Below are 9,978 nucleotides of genomic sequence, written 5' to 3' on the forward strand. Positions count from 1 at the left end.
TTTTTTTTTTTTTTGGCTTTTGTGAATGGGATTGCATTCTAGATTTTGCCCTCAGCTTGGATGTTACTGGTGTATAATTTTTGTATATCAATTTGATATTCTGAAACTTCACTGCAGTTGTTTATCAGTTCTAGGAGCCTTTGGACAGAGACTATGGGGTTTTCTAGATAGAAATATATTGTCTGCAAAGAGGTAGTTTGACTTCCTCTCTTTCTATTTGAATAATATTGACTTCCTACGTATGCAAGCACAGGATATGCCTCTGTTGTCTATCATTTTTTTCACCATGTCAAAAATGGAAATACATCTTTATATATCATAAACAAATTATAATCTCAAGTAATGCCCACCATTCAAAAAAATTACTTTAAATGTTATTTAACTATTATTTAATTCATCTGGAGAAATAAACATTTAGGAAGATCCCAAGGGAATGGCAAAAAGAGAAGGGAAGTGGTAAAGGGTAGAAGAAAAGAGCTAACACAGCGGGGTCTGAGACTGATCTTTAGAAGCGTCTGCTTGAAGGTTGGCCCCAGGCTGGTAAACAGTTACTCACACTGATAGGAAGTTTCCTCTCAATAAGAGTGTCTCACTGTGTGGTTTGTGCTGAATGCATGCCAGGCAGAGGTTGTCAACAAAACCAGGCCCCAATAAAAACTCTGTTTTTTATGAGCTCAATAAAAACCTCTAATGAGCTTTCCAGATAGGTACTTTGTCACAACTCCTTGCAGTAGGAATTAAGTGTGACCTGTGTGACTCCACAATTAGAAGATTCCTGGGGGCTTGCACCTGGTTTATTCTGGATGTGTCTCTATGTACCCTCCCCTTTTGCTCACTATATTTTGTATCCCTTCATTGTTATAAATCTTAGCTACGAGTATGACTATATGATGGGTCCTGAGAGCTCTTGTAGTGGGCCATGAAAACTCGCGGTGGTCTTGGTGGGACCCCTGACACAGATAGATACTTGAAGGAGATGCTTGGAAGGATAGATGACAACTCAGGAAGAAACACTGATTTGGAAAGGCTAGAGAAAGGAAGGTTTTAAGAAAACTAGAATGATTAATTTTCAAATGCTTCAGAGAAACACTAAAATTAAAATGCAAGTCTTAAAGTAGTTTACTAAAAGCTAAATAAGACAACCTGGCGAGAAGCCTAGATGACAAACATTGCCAAATTGAGGCAAGGGGGATGCATATTGTTGTCTGATTGTTTGTCTTAAAGTCTAGACTGTAGACTAAAGGTTAATAGAGAAACTTCACATATGTGCACTGTTGTGGATTGAATTGTGTTCCCTGAAGTCTAAAGCCCTAAAAGTTATCAATATGACCATATATAGAAATAGGATCTCTGCGGATATAATTAGGTGGTCATATTGGATTACAGTGGACTCTAAATCCAGTATGGCTGGTATCCTGAGAAGAGAGAAATTTGAATACAAAGATACAGTGAGGAAAGGCAAAGCAAGATGATAGAATAGAAAGCTCCACTGATTGTCCCCCCAACAAGACCACCAAGTTAACACCTATCTACACAGAAAAAAACACCTTTATAAGAACTAATAATCATGTGAGCACACACAGTACCTGGTTTTAATTTCATATAGCTGAAAGAGGCACTAAAGAGATAGAAAAAACAGCCCTGAATTGCCAACACCACCCCTCCCTCACCCATTGGCAGCAGCAGGCAAAGCAGCATGATGCAGAGGGCATCTCTGGGCGCTGAGGGAGAGAGAACACAGCAATTGCGAGGCCTTGAACTCAGTGCTGTCCTGTTAGAGCAGAAAGGAAATCCAGACCAAATTTAGCCGATGTCCACCCAGAGAGGGAGCATTTATTATTATTTCTTTTTGTAGTGCTAAGTTTTTATTCCCTTTTCTTTATTGTTTGTGTATCTGCTATGGTTTTTTGCTTTGTGTTTACTTAGGACTGAAATAAAACATCTCATAAGTATAACAGACTATTTTACACTGATAACATAAATTCTGTTGCATACAGAAACATTAGACTTGTACCTGCCCCCCACACAATTTTTTCACTTATTTCACTATTTACATTTTTTATATTATATATTTCTTGAAAACCTGTAGCTATTATTATTTTTGACTGTTTTGACTTTTTTAAAATTATACTTTAAGTTCTGGGATATATGTGCAGAATGTGCAGGTTTGTTGTTGTAGATGTGTGGTGTTATTTCTGAGGCCTCTGTTCTGTTCCATTGGTCTATATATCTGTTTTGGTACCAGTACCATTGCTGTTTTGGTTACTGTAGCCTGGTAATATAGTTTGAAGTCAGGTACTGTAAGGACTCCAGCTTTGTTCTTTTTGCTTAGGATTGTCTTAGCTATACAGGCTCTTTTTTGGTTCCATGTGAAATTTAAAGTAGTTTTTTCTAATTCTGTGAAGAAAGTAAATAGTAGCTTGATGGGTAGCATTGACTCTATAAATTAATTTCAGCAGTATGGCCATTTTCTTGATATTGATTCTTCCTATCCACGAACATGGAATATTTTTCCATTTGTTTGTGTCCTGTCTCATTTCCTTGAGCAGTGGTTTGTCCTTCTCCTTGAACAGGTCCTTCACATCCCTTGTAACTTGTATTCCTAGGTATTTTATTCTCTTTGTAGCAATTGTGAATGGATGTTCACTCATGATTTAGCTATTATTGGTGTACAGGAATGCTTGTGATTTTTGCACAGTGATTTTGTATCCTGAGACTGTGCTAAAGTTGCTTATCAGCTTAAGGAGATTTTGGGCTGAGACAATGGGGTTTTCTAAATATACAATCATGTCATCTGCAAACAGAGACAATTTGACTTCCTCTCTTCTTATTTGAATACCCTTTATTTGTTTCTCTTGCCTGACTGCCCTGGCCAGAACTTCCAATACTATGTTGAATAGGAGTGGTGAGAGAGGGCATCCTTGTCTTGTGCCGGTTTTCAAAGGAAATGCTTCCAGCTTTTGTCCACTCAGTATGATATTGGCTGCAAGTTTGTCATAAATAGCTCTTATTATTTTTAGATATGTTCCATCAATACCTAGTTTATTGAGAGTTTTTAGCATGAAGGGGTGTTGAATTTTATCGAAGGCCTTTTCTGCATCTATTGAGATAATCATGTGGTTTTTGTCATTGGTTCTGTTTATGTGATGGATTACATTGATTGATTTGCATATGTTGAACTAGCCTTGCATCCCAGGAATGAAGACTGCTTGATCGTGATGGCTAAGCTTTTTGATGTGCTGCTGGATTCAGTTTGCCAGTATTTTATTGAGGATTTTCTCATTGATGTTCATTAGGGACATTGGCCTGAAATTTTCTTTTTTTTGTTGTGTCTCTACCATGTTTTGGTATCAGGATAATACCTCATAAAATGAGTTAGGGAGGAGTCCCTCTTTTTCTATTGTTTGAAATAGTTTCAGAAGGAATGGTACCAGCTCCTCTTTTTACCTCTGGTAGAATTCGGCTGTGAATCCATCTCGTCCTGGGCTTTTTTTTTTGGTTGGTAGGCTATTAATTTCTGCCTCAATTTCAGAACTTGTTATTGGTCTATTCAGGGATTCAGCTTCTTCCTGGTTTAGTCTTGGGAGGGTGAATGTGTCCAGGAATTTATCCATTTCTTCTAGATTTTCTAGTTTATTTGCATAGAGGTGTTTATAGTATTCTCTGATGATAGTTTGTATTTCTGTGGGATCAGTGGTGATATCCCCTTTATCATTTTTTATTGTGTCTGTTTGATTCTTCTCTCTTTTCTTCTTTATTAGTCTGGCTAGTGGTCTACCTATTTTGTTAATCCTCAAAAAACTAGCTTCTGGATTCACTGATTTTTTTGAAGGGTTTTTCATTTCTCTATCTCCTTCAGTTCTGCTCTGATCTTAGTTATTTCTTGTCTTCTGCTAGCTTTTGAATGCATTTGCTCTTGCTTCTCTAGTTCTTTTAATTGTGATGTTAGGGTGTCGATTTTAGATCTATCCTGCTTTCTCCTGTGGAAATTTAGTGCTACAAACTTCCCTCTAAATACTGCTTAGCTGTGTCCCAGAAATTCTGGCACTTTGTGTCTTTGTTCTCATTGATTTCAAATAACTTATTTATTTCTGCCTTAATTTCGTTATTTACCCAGTAGTCATTCAGGAGCAGGTTGTTCAATTTCCATGTAGTTGTGCAGTTTTGAGTGGGTTTCTTAATCCTGAGTTCTAATTTGATTGCCTTGTGGTCTGAGAGACTGTTTGTTATGATTTCCATTCTTCTGCAATTGCTGAGGAGTGTTTTACATACAATTATGTGGTCAATTTTACAGTAAGTGTGATGTGGTGCTGAGAAGAATGTATATACTGTTGATTTGGGGTGGCGAGTTCTGTAGAAGTTTATTAGGTCCACTTGGTCCAGAGCTGAGTTCAAGTCCTGAATATCCTTGTTAATTTTCTGTCTCGATCTGTCTAATATTGACGGTGGGGTGTTAAAGTCTCCCACTATTATTGTGTGGGAGTCTAAGTCTCTTTGTAGGTCTCTAAGAACTTGCTTTATGAATCTGGGTGCTCCTGTATTGGGTACATATATATTTAGGATAGTTAGCTCTTCTTGTTGCATTGATCCTTTTACCATTATGTAATGCCCTTGTCTTTTTTGATCTTTGTTGGTTTAAAGTCTGTTTTATCAGAGACTAGGATTGCAAACGCTGTTTTGTTTTTTTGTTTGTTTTGCTTTTCCTTTGCTTGGTAAATATTTGTCCATCCCTTTATTTTGAACCCATGTGTGTCTTTGCATGTGAGTTGGGTCTCTTGCATACAGCACACTGATGGGTCTTGACTCTATCCAATTTGCTAGTCTGTGTCTTTTAATTGGGGCATTTAGCCTATTTACATTTAAGGCTAATATTGTTATGTGTGAATTTGGTCTGTCATTATGATGCTAGCTGGTTATTTTACCCATTAGTTGATGCAGTTTCTTTATAGTGTTGAAGGTCTTTACACTTTGGTATGTTTTTGCAGTGGCTGTTACCGGTTTTTCCTTTCCATATTTAGTGCTTCCTTCAGGAGCTCTTGTAAGGCAGGCCTGGTGTGACAAAAATCTCTCAGCATTTGCTTATCTGTAAGGGATTTTATTTCTCCTTCGTTTATGAAGCTTAGTTTGGGTGGATATGAAATTCTGGGTTGAAAATTCTTTAAGAATGTTGAATATTGGCCCCAACTCTCTTCTGGCTTGTAGGGTTTCTGCAGAGAGATCTGCTGTTAGTCTGATGGGCTTCCCTTCGTGGGTAATCCGACCTTTCTCTCTGGCTGCCCTTAACATTTTTTCCTTCATTTCAACCTTGGTGAATCTGAAGATTATACGTCTTGGGGTTGCTCTTCTCGAGGAGTATCTTTATAGTGTTCTCTGTATTTCCTGAATTTGAATGTTGGCCTGTCTTGCTAGGTTGGGGAAGTTCTCTTGGATAATATCCTGAAGGGTGTTTTCCAACTTGATTCCATTATCCCTGTCACTTTCAGGTACACCAATCAAAAATAGGCTTGGTCTTTTCATATAGTCCCATATTTCTTGGAGGTTTTGTTCATTCCTTTTCATTCATTTTTCTCCAATCTTGTTTTCACGCTTTATTTCATTAAGTTGATCTTCAATATCTGATATCCTTTCTTCTGCTTGATCAATTCGGCTTTTGATACTTGTGTATGCTTCATGAAGTTCTCATATTTTATTTTTCAGCTCCATCAAGTCATCTCTACCAGTCTTCTCTACACTGGTTGTTCTAGTTAGCAATTCCTCTAACCTTTTTTCAAGGTTCTTAGCTTCCTTGCATTGGGTTAGAACATGTTCCTTTAGCTCAGAGGAGTTTGTTATTACCCACCTTCTGAAGCCTACTTCTGTCACTTCATCAAACTTATCCTCCATCCAGTTTTGTTCCCTTGCTGGCAAGGAGTTGTGATCCTTTGGAGGAGAAGAGGCTTTCTAGTTTTTGGAATTTTCAGGCTTTTTGTGCTGTTTTTTCCTCATCTTCATGGATTTATCTACCTTTGGTCTTTGATGTTGGTGACCTTCAGATGGGGTTTCTGTGTGGATGTCCTTTTTGTTGATGTTGATGCTATTCCTTTCTGTTTGTTAGTTTTCCTTCTATCAGTCAGGCCCGTATGCTGCAGGTCTGGTGGAGGTCCACTCTAGACCCTGTTTGCCTGGGTATCACCAGCAGAGGCTGTAGAACAGCAAAGATTGCTACCTGTTCCTTTGGAAGCTTCATCCCAGAGGGACACCTGCCAGACGCCACCTCCCTGACTGGGAGGTGTCTCCCAGTCAGGAGGCACAGGGGTCAGGGACCCACTTGAGGAGGCAGTCTGTCCCTTAGCAGAGCTCAAGCACTGTGCTGGGAGATCCGCTGTTGTCTTCAGAGCCAGCAGGCAGGAATGTTTAAGTCTGCTGAAGCTGCGCCCACAGCTGCCCTTTCCCCCAGGTGCTCTATCTCAGGGAGATGGGAGTTTTATCTATAAGCCCCTGACTGGGGCTGCTGCCTTTCTTTCAGAGATGCCCTGCCCAGAGAGGAGGAATGTAGAGAGGCAGTCTGGGTACAGTGGCTTTGCTGAGCTTCTGTGGGCTCCTCCCAGTTCGAACTTCTTGGTGGCTTTGTTTACACCGTGAGGGAGAAAACCGCCTACTCAAGCCTCAGTAATGCAGATGCCCCTCCCCCAACCAAGCTCAAGTGTCCCAGGTCGACTTCAGACTGCTGTGCTGGTAGCAAGAATTTCAAGTCAGTGGATCTTAGCTTGCTGGGCTCCGTGGGGTGGGATCCACTGAGCTAGACCACTTGACTCTACTCCCTGGCTTCAGCCTCCTTTCCAGGCGAGTGAATGGTTCTGTCTCACTGGCATTCTAGACACCACTGGGGTATGAAAAAATCTCCGGCAGCTAGCTCAGTGTCTGCCCATATGACCACCTAGTTTTGTGCTTGAAACCCAGGGCCCTGGTGGCATAGGCACCCAAGGGAATCTCCTGGACTGCAGCTTGTGAAAACCGTGGGAAAAGCATAGTATCTGGGCCAGAGTGCACTGTTCCTCACAGCACAGTCCTTCACAGCTTCCCATGGCTAGGAGAGAGTTCCCCAACCCCTTGTGCTTCCCAGGTGAGGTGACGCCCCCATCCTGCTTTGGCTTGCCCTCTGTGGGCCGCACCCACTGTCTAACCAGTCCCAGTGAGATGAGCCGGGTACCTCAGTTGGAAATGCAGAAATCACCTGCCTTCTGCATTGATCTCGCTGGGAGCTGCAGACTGGATCTGTTCCTATTTGGTCATCTTGCCAGCCCACATTATTATTATTATTTTTGAGATGGGTTCTTGCTCTGTCACCCAGGCTGGAGTACAGTGATGCCATCACGGCTCACTGCAGACTCCACCTGCTGGGCTCAAACAATCCTCCCACCTCAGCCTCCTGAGTAGGTCGGACGACAGGCATGCACCACCATGCCCTGCTAATTTTTTCTATTTTTATTTTTATTTTTTTGTAGAAACGAGGTTTAACTATGTTGCCCAGGCTGGTCTTGAACTCCTGAGCTTAAGCAATCCACCCACTGTAGCCTCCCAAAATGCTCAGATTACAGGAGTGAGCCACTGCACCCAGCCAATTTTTTATTTAAAGGAGGGTCCAAAATTTGTGTAAATGTCCACCTCACCTCAAAAAACTAGTTCTGCCCCTGGCTGTGGTCTTAAGTGGAGAAATATAAGTACTTCTGAAGGAGATCTTGGCAATGGGGAAACTAGAGGTATACATATACCCTGACCTTTTTATCCTGCTACCTTCTGATCTTCAAACCCAAACAGAAGCCAGAGATTAAGGGAGCCCTTATACTTCAGTCCATAGAGTTCGGCCTCTCTGGACATAAGCAGGGTGGTGAAGAGACAAGCAGAACATATCCAGCATTGTGAAGAACCTCAGTGGTTGCCATGAGAACCTCAATGGTTGCCATGAGATCTTCAGTGGTTGCCATAATGGGTCTTCCACTAGAATGACACCCAGAGACATGCTACCTATGCCCATCCCCACTCATTCTTCTCCACTGGAAATGGAATGACATGCAAGTACTGCCTCTGGGAGAAGGAAGTGAGTATGGAAGGATCAGCTCCTTCTGAGCTCTCTTCTATTGGTGCCTGACTGTCTGCCTGGCTGCAGAGAGGGCTTGTCCTGTGTGTGCTCAGGCCATATGGCCCATGGTTCTCCAGCTGTGCCAGCAAATGGGATCTTGTCTGCCAATCTAGGGCCAAGACAGAAGAATGCTCGCTTGAGAATCTGGTTTAGATGGACTGCAATAGGGTTCCTTCCAGCTCTACTTGATGGTAGTAATAATGACAGTAATAATAAACAGCATTATTATTATGACCTAGTCCAACCCCTATATTCTACAGGTTAAAAATTTATTTTGCTTTTAAAAATTACTTCATTTAAATATTTATTATGGCTATTTATTTTTAGCTTTCTTACAAGTCTTAGTTCTTACTGTCGTTGAATATATGGATAACTTCCAGTTTTAGAAAGCATTTGTGTAAATTACTAGCAAATACAACTGACAATAATGATCTTCTCATTTTATTTGAGAAACCTGAGTTCTAAATCATAATTTTTTTATGGCTTTCCTAGTGAAATTTCTATCAAAATAAATATAGACTGGAAAGAAGAACACTATTTCCTGCTAAATATAATACATAATCCTTTAAAAGACAGGGATTTATATAATATTGGGGCTAGATGAAATGAAGTGACTCATCTAGTATTTAATTTTTTAAAAGTTTTTTGATACATAATATTTGTACATATTTATAGGGTACACGTAATGTTTTGTTACATGCATACAATGCGTAATGAGCAAGTGAAGGTAGTTAAGGTATCTACCACCTTGAGCGTTTACCAGTTCTATGTGTTGGGACCATTTCAAGTCCTGTCTTCTACATATATATATATGTGTAGTTTTATATATGTACATATATAACATATGTTATATATATATTTTTTTTGAGATGGAGTTTCTTGTTCCCCAGGCTGGAGTGCAATGGCATGATCTCGGCTCACTGCAACCTCCACCTGCCAGGTTCAAGCAATTCTCCTGCCTCAGCCTTCTGAGTAGCTGGGATTACAGGCATGCGCCACCATGCCCGGCTAATTTTTTTTTCTTCTTTTTTTTGAGACGGAGTCTTGCTCTGTCGCCCAAGCTGGAGTGCAGTGGTGTGATCCTGGCTCACTGCAACCTCCATCTCCTGAGTTCAAGCAATTCTCCTGCCTTAGCCTCCCAGGTAGCTGGGACTACAAGCATGTGCCACCACGCCTGCCTAATTTTTTTGTATTTTTTGTAGAGATGGGGTTTCACCATGTTGGGGTCTGAAACTCCTGACCTCAAGTGATCCGCCTGACTCAGCCTCCCAAAGTGCTGGGATTACAGGCATGAGCCACCGTGCCCGGCCCCTTCTACCTATTTTAAAATATATAATACGTCATTAACTAAAGTCATCCTACTCTACTATCAAACATTAGAATTTATTCCTTCCATCTGTTTGTACCAACTAACCAATCTGTCTTCATTCCCCATCCCCACCCACCTGCTTCACACACACACCCTTCCCAGCCTCTGGTGACCATCATCGTTCTCTCTACCTCTATGAGATTAGCTGTTTTAGCTACCATATATGAGTATGAACATGTGATATTTTTCTTTGCTTGGATTATTTCACTTATAATGACCTGCAGTTCCATCCATGTTGCTGCAAATGTCAGGATTTCATTCTTTTTATGGATGAATACTATTCATTGTGTATATATACACCACATTTTCTTTATCCACTCATCCACTGATGGACGTTTAGGTTGATTCCTTAGCTTTGCTATTGTGAACAGTGCTGCAATAAACATAGGGGTGCAGGTATCATTTTCCTATACTAATTTCCTTTCCTTTCGAAAAATACCCAGTAATGAGATTGCTAGATTGTATGGTAGTTCTATTTTCAGTTTCTTGA

This window comes from Pan troglodytes, chromosome 3, assembly GCF_028858775.2.
Source record: "Pan troglodytes isolate AG18354 chromosome 3, NHGRI_mPanTro3-v2.0_pri, whole genome shotgun sequence".
NCBI lineage: Eukaryota > Metazoa > Chordata > Mammalia > Primates > Hominidae > Pan > Pan troglodytes.